Consider the following 11,142-nt stretch of genomic DNA (forward strand, 5'->3'; position numbering starts at 1 on the left):
TGCGACTACACCAGAAACTAGCAGTCTCCCTTATACGAAAATGAGCATAACTCTCTCATACAATATCCGAATTCGACGATTCTTTTTTTCTATGGCTCCGTAATTACGATATGGATCTAACGCTTCAATAAAAACTGAATTTAGAGCTCATTTGCTTAATGTGAAACCATTTATGCTTGAATAGACGACGTCGAAGCATAAAAAAACAAGCACAACACAACCTGAACCTATCCGAAACTCACCTAAGCTACTCGGGACCTCGTACGAACATACCAAGAAGTCCCGTAACACAACGCGAACCTACTCGAGGCCTCAAATCACATCAAATAACGTCGAAATTATGAATCCCACCTCAAATCGGAGTTAATGAACTTATGAACTTTCAACTTCTACAACTCGCGCCGAATCATATCAAATCAACCCGGAATGACGTCAAATTTTGCATGCAAGTCCCAAATAATATAACGGAGCTAATCCAACTCTCGACATTGCATTCTGACCCCGACATCACCGAAGTCAACTCTCGGTCAAACTTCTCAACCTTCCAAAACTTCTACTTTCCAATTTTCACCGAAATGCTTCAATTTACCCTACGGACCTCCAATTCCAAATCCGGATGCACTTCTAAGTCCAAAATCACCATACGAAGCCGATGGAATCATCAAAATGCTATTTCGGAGTCTTCTACACAAAAGTCAAAACTCCGATCAACTCTTACCGCTTAAGCTTCTAAAATAAGTATACTTCTTCCAGATTGACCCCGAATCATCCGAAAACCAAAATCGACCACACACGTAAGTCACAACACATAATACGGAGCTGCTCGAGACCTTATGTCGCTGAACCGGATGCTAATTCTCAAAACGACTTGTCAGGTTCTTACATCCTCCCCCTCTTAAACAAATATTCGTCCTGAATGTGCCAAGAGTCGTCTAGAAGTCATCAAATCCTTGAATGTATTCATCCTAAATACACCCGCGGGTGATCTCACATCACCCCAATCCGTATAAGCCTGATGACACCATCTCAACTAAAATTTATCCCTTCCACCAATGCTAATAAGACTTAGAATCGAAATTCTCACCATCCGATCATCTCCAAAAGACCCGATTCATACATCCACACTTAGTATCAGCCTCAACCAGCTGCAACAACTTATGCCTACACCCACAAGGTAAAACTACAAGACATAACACATCACACATATGCCAATAACAACATATCTGATCACAATAGCTACTCGTAATCAAATCTAATACCGGCAATTAGCCTCATATCCGTTAGAACCCTGTTTTAAACCTCCACAACACTAACAACGTTGCAAGAAACATGAATACCTCATAACTATTCTCTCGAATCAAAAAGTCACCTCTAACGCCACCGTGGCACACACCTCCCAAGCTAAAACTCAATAAGCACAGCACGAATACAACTAAATATGCAAGGAGAAACACATAGGAGAACTATCAAACAAGCCCGAAAGGCACAACTCCCTATCAGTACCATTCTACAAATCAATTTATCAAGGAAGAATCAAAGTATATGAACAAATCACAGGGATATCATCCTGATATAACTCCACCGCGGCACGCAGTCCGATTCAAACACATCAAATCACATGAAACCGCAAGGGTCTCACCCTCAACTCTGAATCACAAGTGGAATACACATCATACCAACTGAGACCTTCTGCCAATGAAATCACAACACATACTAAACTCCCATACCAATAGGGCATCTAAACCACAAATCGTAACCAACCATCCGAAAATCACATCAAAACCTACCGTAATGGGTAATGAAAAGTCACTTCTAGTCTCACAACTCTCAATAATGAATAAAAACAAAATAATAGACACGGGCTACCCCTATAGAATCTCCCAACAGGGGTAAATACATAAGCGTATTACAAAAATCATGAAACTCATCCATATGTAAAGTAGAACAGGAGGACTCACATATGAATGATGCTCCTGTATAACAAATCAAAACCATACATGTACAACATCATCTGGTGTAGCGGCCTCAGCCCTACCATAGAAAGCACATCAACGGGCTGGGCCTCCCCCTCTTGCCCTCTACTCGCCTGACCTACACCCAAGCTGGTGGTGCAGGGATATCAGCAACTGAAGCAGAACACATAGCCTGATTACCCCGCTGTGATGTATCCGTCTGGAGTCTGGGATAATCTCTCACCATGTGGCTGGTACCTCCACACTCAAGCAACCTCTCTACTGACGTGGCTGTGAAAGATGTCCGATACGGGTATCCTGAGACTCGTGGGTACCTGAAACACCGTGCGAAACCTGAAGTGCAAACTGAATTGGCTGACCCACAAAACCTCTACCATGCCCTGCCTCCAAAATAGGAACTAATAGGTCTCTCTGATCTATGAGCCTTGTTAGCCTCCCTACCCTCTCTCTCTTGACCCCGCACGCCCTCTAGTCAGTGGGCGATCTCTACTACTTGCTGAAATGGAACATCCGACTCTAACTCCTGAGCCATGCTAAACCGGATATCATGACTGAGTCCCCTAATGAACCTACAGACTCGCTCTCTAACTGTAGAAACCAAAGTAGGCGCATGACTGGACAAATCACTGAATGTAACGGCATACTCTTACACTGACATAGTCCACTGGCACAGCTGCTCAAACTCCACGCGCCATGCATCCCGAAGGATCTGGGGAACAAACTCTCTCAAGAATATCCCTGAAAACTGGACCCATGAAAGTGAAGCTGCATCGACCAGACTAGCCAACTCATACGCTCGCCACCACTGATATGTTGTTTCCTTAAGCTGGACCGTAGTAAAAGCAACCCCACTCGTCTCCACAATACCCATAGCGCGAAGAATATGGTAGAACTCCCCTAGGAACCCATGCACACCCTCTGAGGCCGAACTAGTGAAAGTAAGAGAGTAATACTTCTTGAACCTCGCAAGTCTAAGATGTTCTTCCTCATATGCTGCTGCCTTAACCACGGGCTGAACTGGGATAACAGGCTATGTCGGCATGACACCTGGAGCCTGACCAATGTGGGATCGCTGCTCTAAGGTACGGGGGTGGGAGTCTAAGCTCCTCCCCTGATCTGTGAAGTAGTTGGTGCAACCAGAATCAAATCCGCCTGAGCCAATGTACCAAACATGCTCAGGAACGGTGCTAAAGTCTCCTGAAGTACTGGGGTAATAATAGGCACCTCCTGTACCTGTCCCCCAACAAAAGCTACTGGCAGCTCCTCAATAGCTGCTCTGACAGGTATTCTAGCTATAGCACCTGCTCTTCCTCGGCTTCTTCCCGGCCTCTAGCAACACCGGCTATGGGGGCAGCGTCATTGGTAACTGCAACTCGTGTCCTCACCATTTGTGAGAGAATAGAATGACAAAGGTTCAAACTCCGAGATCAATAAACTTGCACGATAGGAATGAAGGAAGTGAAATTGTCCTAATAGTTCCATAGCCTCTCGAAGATAAGTACAGATGACTCCGTACCGATCCGCAAGACTCTACTAAACTCGCTTATGACTCATAGCACCTATGAACCTAGAGCTCTGATACCAACTTGTCACGATCCAAAATCCCTCTGAAGGAGTCGTGATGGCACCTAGTCTCTAAGACTAGGTAAGCCTAACACATACCGAAATGATAACAGATCCTACTAAACAGCTGTTGAGCATGAACCAGAAATTTCTAAATAAACCAATAGTCTAAACAAGATACAATATCCCAAAACCGGTAGTACAAGTCATAAGCCTTTCTAGGAGTAATTATACATAACGAATACATCACTGTTCCAGATTAAAAAGAAATAATAAAAATAAATACAATAGAAGGTGACTTCGGAGCCTGCAAACATCCAGCAGGTGTACCTTGAAGTCTCCAACCGCACAAGCATGAATCTCAAAACCAACACGATCCAAAGTACCTAGTTCAATACAAAAATGTACAGAAGCGTAGCATGAGTACACCACAGTGGTACCCAATAAGTATCAAACCTAACATCGGTAGAGTAGTGACGAGGCCAGGTCAAGACACCTACCAAACATGTAAACATGTGCAGGATATGACATAAAGCTAACAAGGAAGGAATATCAATGTAATGCCAATAGTAGAAAGAACTCAGATTACAAACAGTAGTAAAGATAAGAGGGACACGAATGACAACAAGAAATAACCAAGTAATTAAGCAGCAACATAGTCGGGGTACAGATGTAGTATAAATGTGCTCAAGTAGGAAAAACGATATCAACTCAACCAATCAAATCATTTATAATACACAGTTTGAACAATCCCTCTTCTCTTAATCTCATACCATAAATCACAACTTCCAAACCTTTAACACACATGGCACCTTGTGCCCATATTTTCCATCTCACTTTGCATGGCAAAATCTAATTACTACTCGGCACATAATACCCGTTACAAATGCTAATTAGGATGTTAAGAGATTTATTTATATATCGTAAAGTAATACTACAGTTTCTGAACCAAGTAGGAAATCAATGAGGAAAATAAATTTATTTTAGAAATTATTTGGGTGAAGGAAATAACCTTTTCAAATAAAATACAATACCGGATAAGCTACAGAATTTAATATAGAATTTATTACGTTAAAACATAATAACAATTTCTTTTTAAGTAAAGTAAAAATATCAGATAGGGCAAAGAGATTAAGTTAAGAAATCAATTAAAGTACAATATGACAACTATTATAAATGGTAAAGTACCGAATAAAACGGCGAGTTTTAACTTAAAAGTCACATAAGGTAAGCATGTTATTAATTTTGTTATTTAAAATCGCTATATTAGTAACAACTCAGCAGGATACGAGGTAATGACTCAGCGTAGTAAATTCATCTTGAAAATTAATTCATCAAAATAATAGTATTAGGAAAAGAATTCAGGAAATGACGGCAAGGCAATAAATCAATGACAACAACTCAATCCTCGGAAACCAGTAAAAAATTGAAAATACAGATTCTCAGAGTCTCGTACGAAAGAACCGAAGCTAATACAATACAACAGGTAATACAAAACACATAAACTGTTGCGGCGCAATCCGATCCCACCGTACAATACTATTCACCCTTATTCCACCATGTGAATCAATAGTAATAAATAAATATATGTTGCGGCGTGCAACCCGATCCCACCATATAATCAGAGTCAATATCATAATTCACCCTTATTTCACCATATTAATTCACCCTTATTTCACCTGTTGCGGCGTGCAACCCGATCCCACCGTATCAATATCATAATAATAAAAAAAATATGTTGCGGAGCGCAACCCGATCCCACCATACAATATCAATATCATAATTCATCCTTATTCCACCATAACAATTCACCCTTATTTCACCTATTGCGACGTGCAACCCGATCCCCCGTACAATAATTTAAATCAACAACAACAATTCAATAACTCAATTTACAAGAATTTCTACAATCAAAGGTATGAGTACACGACAACAAATGAACCACGTAAAAATCAAAGGAATACAACAAACATTATAAAATGACAGGACAGGTAAGGCAAACAATAACTAAGTATGCAATCACAACAATTAGGACATGTCGTAGATAAGCACAGAGTCATAGAATAAATTCAACAATTAAGAGGTAACAAGACAATAAGGAAGGCAATTACTTCGACTAAGGCGTATAAGGGCCAAATAACGAGTAGGAGGTACAATAAGTGCTAACAGCGTCAAATAAAGCATGTAAGAGTAGACTAACAACGAGATATCACATATTATGACAATTCATTAAAGACATGGGAAGAGACTAGACACTCTGAACCGGTCAATTACCACATATAGATCGTGTACCCACTTGTCACCTTACGTACACGGCTTTCACATAACCAGATAGCACAATTAACTCAATCCCTAAGGGGTAGTTTCCCCCACACAAAGTTAGACAAGACATTTACCTCAATTCGGCCAACTCAATACTCAATTTAGCTTTTTCTTTTATCAATTCACCACCGCTCGGCTCAGTCTAGCCAAAACGACTTAAATACATCAAACAATGCAAGAGAAAATAATTTCAATTAACAAAGCTATGTTCCTTATACAATCTGCAGAAAGTCAACAAAGTCAATACCCCTGGCCGCTCCACAGAACCCGATAAAATTCACAAAACCCCAACACCCATTCCGACATGAGCTCAACTATACCAAAATTATCAAATACCGATACCAATTCATCCTTCAAATCATCATTTTACATTTTGAAAGATTTTACAAATTTTCTCAAATTTTCCTTTAGATTCTCATGAATTTGATGTTAAATCTAAGGTATAATCACAAATATAATTGAAAATTGATTAGAGGTACTTACTCAATGATTGTAGATGAAATTCCTCTCTCAAAATCGCCCACTTTCGGACCTAAGGTTCAAAAATATCACAAAATGAAGCAAAAACTCGAATTACACAGCTGAAAATAAGCTGCAGATGTCGCATTTGTGATCCAAAATTCGCAATTGCGAACCATCGCAAAAGCGAAGAAGCCTTCGCAATTGCGAACAAGAATAGGGCAGGAAAATGTCACAATTGTGAACAGGGCATCGCAATTGCGACAAAAAAGTTCGCAATTGCGACTACACCAGAAATCAACAGTCTCCCCGAAACAAAAGTGAGCATAACTCTCTCATACTATATCCGAATTCGACGATTCTTTTTTGCTATGGCGTTGTAATTATGATACGGATCTAATGATTTAATTAAAACTGAATTTGGAGCTCATTTGCTTAATGTGAAACCATTTATGCTTGAAGAAACGATGCCGAAGCATAAAAAATACTAGCGCAACACAACCTGAACCTATCTGAAACTCACCCAAGCCACTAGGGACCTCGTCCGAACATACCAACAAGTCCCGTAACACAACACGAACCTACTCGAGGCCTCAAATCACATCAAATAACTTCGAAATTACGAATCAAAACTCAAATTGAACTTAATGAACGTATGAACTTTTAACTTCTACAACTCGCGTCGAATCATATCAAATCAGCCCGGAATGACGTCAAATTTTGCATGCAAGTCCCGAATAACATAACAGAGCTAATCCAACTCTCGGAATTGCAGTCCGACCCCGATATCACCAAAGTCAACTCTCAGTCAAACCTCTCAACCTTCCAAAACTTCAACTTTCCAATTTTCACCGAAATGCTTCAATTTACCCTACGGACCTCCAATGCCAAATCCGGACGCACGCTAAGTCCAAAATCACCATACGAAGCCGTTGGAATTATCAAAACGCCATTTTGGAGTCTTCTACACAAAAGTCAAAACTCCGGTCAACTCTTACCGCTTAAGGTTCTAAAACAAGAATCCTTCTTCCAGATTGACCCCGAATCATCCGAAAATCGAACTCGACCACACACGCATGTCATAACACATAATATGAAGTTGCTTGAGACCTTATGACGCCGAACGGGACGCTAATTCTCAAAACGGTCGACCGAGTTGTTACAGATATAAGTACTGAAAAATAATATACCCCTTGTTGAATTATTTTATTTTACTAATATGTTAATCACGACGATGAAACGGACATAATTTGGATGGTTTGTCAATTGCATATAATAAAGGATAAGCACAAAACAGATTTCCAGTAATCAAATATCAGCGGTCAAAAAGCAAACAAATTACTGATTGTCATTTCTTGAGTCATTCATCGTTGTAAATTTACTGCAGATATTTTTATTTTCTCATCTTGCTCATTTTCGATGGGACTAATGCCTATAGGTCAAATTTTGTAAGTTTGAGGTCGGGCAAACGAGATTTCCAATTATATTCAGACTATTTTGTACAGACATTTTTGTTTTACGATTAGTAGGTTTATTAGGATAAATACTGGTAAAATTTGAGGATGGCTTAACGCGTTTTTCAATTAGATTTACAGCTACCAAAGAGGTAAGACGCGATCAAGGTGTCGTCTACTGTTTGTGTCCTTCCTAAATCACAACAATAACAATCTAGTGAATTTTCACAAATAAGATCTGAGGAGGATGTAATATATGCAGCCTTACCCCTGCCTATCCTTCCTAAACACAATTGAATTAAATAAAAATGTGGAGTTTGGTTCACTGCTAAATGCTAGGGAAGATCGTCTACGAAATTGAGCGTGTTGAAACTTGAAAGTAGGGGTATATAAAGGAAACCGACAAACCGCACCAACCCGATAATCCGAGTCAAAGCGGAAAAAAAAACCCGATTATGGTTTGGTTTGATTTGGTTTGGTGTTGGAAAAAAACCCGGACCATAATTGGTTTGGTTTAGTTTTAACTAAAGAAAGTCAAACCGAAACCAAACCAACCCGACATTACATATACAGAAATTTTAGATATATTTAATATATAAATATACTTATTGTGATGTAATTTATAAATATTTCTTAAACTCTTTCATAATTTTATCTTTTAAGGTATTATTATTTCAATATTGGACTTAGAACTTTTGAATATTCCAATAAGTTTTATAGCCATTAATATTAGTAACTTAAATAATGCTAACAAAAGCTCAAACCAAAATCAAATCAATACTAATGCTAACAAAAGACATTCAATTCAATACTAGGAACGACAATGTATTGAATATCTATCTTTTATTTTGCAATGATTTAGATAAAAATGCATAACCTATTTTTATTTTTTCTTTAGCGTTTTCATGTAATTAATACTCCCTTATTAGTCTACTTATTTTAGCATGACTTAGTACTTTTAGATTATATTTAATTTTATTATGGATTTTTAATTAGAAATATTTATATTACATAATTTTATTGTCTTTATTTTTGAATATTTTAGGATAATGCCATGACTCATCTCATATTTTGTATTATTTTCTTGAAAACTTATATAGTTGTATCTTACTAGGATTAAAGAAATATTTTGAGCACAAGTTATATGTTTTGTGCTACGAAGATTTTACCTGAAAAACCCCCCGAAAAAACCGAATAACCAGAAAATCCGAGAAAAATCGAGATTGAAAAACCCGAATTTTATTGGTTTGGTTTGGTCTTTAAATTTAATATTCCGATACAATTGGTTTGATTTACTAATTACAAAACCCGAACCAACCCGACTTATGTTCACCCCTATTTGAAATCATAAACGTGACAACTCCACCTTGCTTTCATTGAGCTTTATTGAAGTAATTAATATGGCGCAGCCAGATAAAATATATTACTCCATGACTCCGTCACATAGGCGATTAATTATGAGAACAACTAATTGCATGAAGTGTTAAGACAGGGATTTAATATAGCTCGTACTGATCAAGTACAAAATTTTATTCTGGCTTTGATTTTATAAAATTGTTCATTAAAAGTGAATAATATTATTTTGGAGGGCATATCTCAATTCAAAGTTGATAAAATGTATGCTTATAATTACAAAGTTGTCATTATTTTCACATATGAATTACCAAGTTGTTAGTTTATGTGAGTCCACCAAACTATAGAGTACCTGGTTCTCTATGAGATGATACGTAGAATGCAGTATAGACTGAATGTAAAGAAGGCAAGAGATTTTCTACGTGGAAAAATCACACACAAGGGGATCAAAAAACCACGACCTACTCTTGGGGCTTTTAACTCTACTAACTTGTAATCTACCTATTACAAGCCACTTTGCAAAAATCCTATTGCAAAGACTTCAAACTAACTTGTGATGCAACCACCACAAGCCACTCTATAACTCTCCTAGTTACAAAGGATTTAAACTTATGACTATCCCTAGTCACAACATAAACTTAGAAGTTTACGAATTTGGTTTGTTCCTAAGACGGCGCTTCTAAGAAAGCAAACTAGGAATTACAATGACGAACAAATAACAAGATTACAACTCAACTACGGATGTACATAAACTTATTTAGAAACTGATCCTTAGTGGAGTTGTCTTCTTGTTCTTGACACACCAGTGACTTCAATGCCGGATGAAATACTTTTGTGTCTTGAGAGAATATCACTGAATGCACAAAGAATGGTGTGTCTTGCACCAGGTTGTTTTATCACAAAAGATAGCACAATGGATAGTGATGTCAACTCTTGGTGTACGCTTCTTTCCAATGAGAAGTGACTGCTGTACTGTCTGCACAGCCACTTCTGGGCAGTTGCGTTCCAACTGGATAGTGGACTTTGTACTTCTGTCAGGACACACCAACGAACCAGGTCCTAGTTGTGTTCCTCTTCTATGACGGTTCCTAGATGGTTACTTTCTTCTGCTACGTTCCAGTTGTGTACTTGACTTGTACTTCTGTCAGAGAACCCAAAGGGAGTAGGTCCCTGTTGTGTTCCTCCCTGTGGTCGTTCATCCATTTGCTGATTTTCAGACTTCGACCAGTTCACATGAAATGTATATCCTGTGGGCAAGGTTCTCTATCTGGTTCTTCACAACAAGTTTGTTAGATCATCAAAACATAAGAAGTATAAGACTAAGACATTGAAAACCCATCACAAGTGAATCGAAGTATCTATTTAGGGGTAAGGTACATTCTATCCTTTCCGGACTGAAATGTTATTGTTGTAATAGTAGCTTGCACAAACTATGCAAAATGATTGAATGACGTACCATCTTGATCCCCATTACAGGCTGGACCGGAGGCTCTCAAGGAAGGCCTCAACTTAGCACTAACAAATGGACTAACTCCTTTGGTCGTGGAGACTGACACAACTGAGGTAATTAAGCTTTTGAACTCAAAATCTGTTCCTCACAATTCTATCCACCACTCTTGCAGGTGGTTAATGCACTAGCTGAAGGAGCCGTTGATTAGCCATAACTTCAGGGAAGGGAACAAAGTGGCCCATAAACTGGCACGAGATGCACTCAATCATGCTACTGCTTATCAACTGCTAGCTACACCACCCCCTTTTGTTATAAATAATCTGGAACCAGATAGGGTGGGCTCTGTCTATCTTGTCAAGAATATTAGTTTTGATGTTTGCTGTACGTTAGCCGACTTGCGCAATACCAATGTCCTTAAGGCTTGTTCCTTTTTGAATGATGGAAAAGACAATTTAACGTAAGTTTAACATATATATATATATATATATATATATATATATATATATATATATATATATATATATATATATATATATATATATGTTATCCCTGTTTATTAAAAAAAAAA

Source organism: Nicotiana attenuata, unplaced genomic scaffold, assembly GCF_001879085.1.
Source record: "Nicotiana attenuata strain UT unplaced genomic scaffold, NIATTr2, whole genome shotgun sequence".
Classification (NCBI taxonomy): Eukaryota; Viridiplantae; Streptophyta; class Magnoliopsida; order Solanales; family Solanaceae; genus Nicotiana; species Nicotiana attenuata.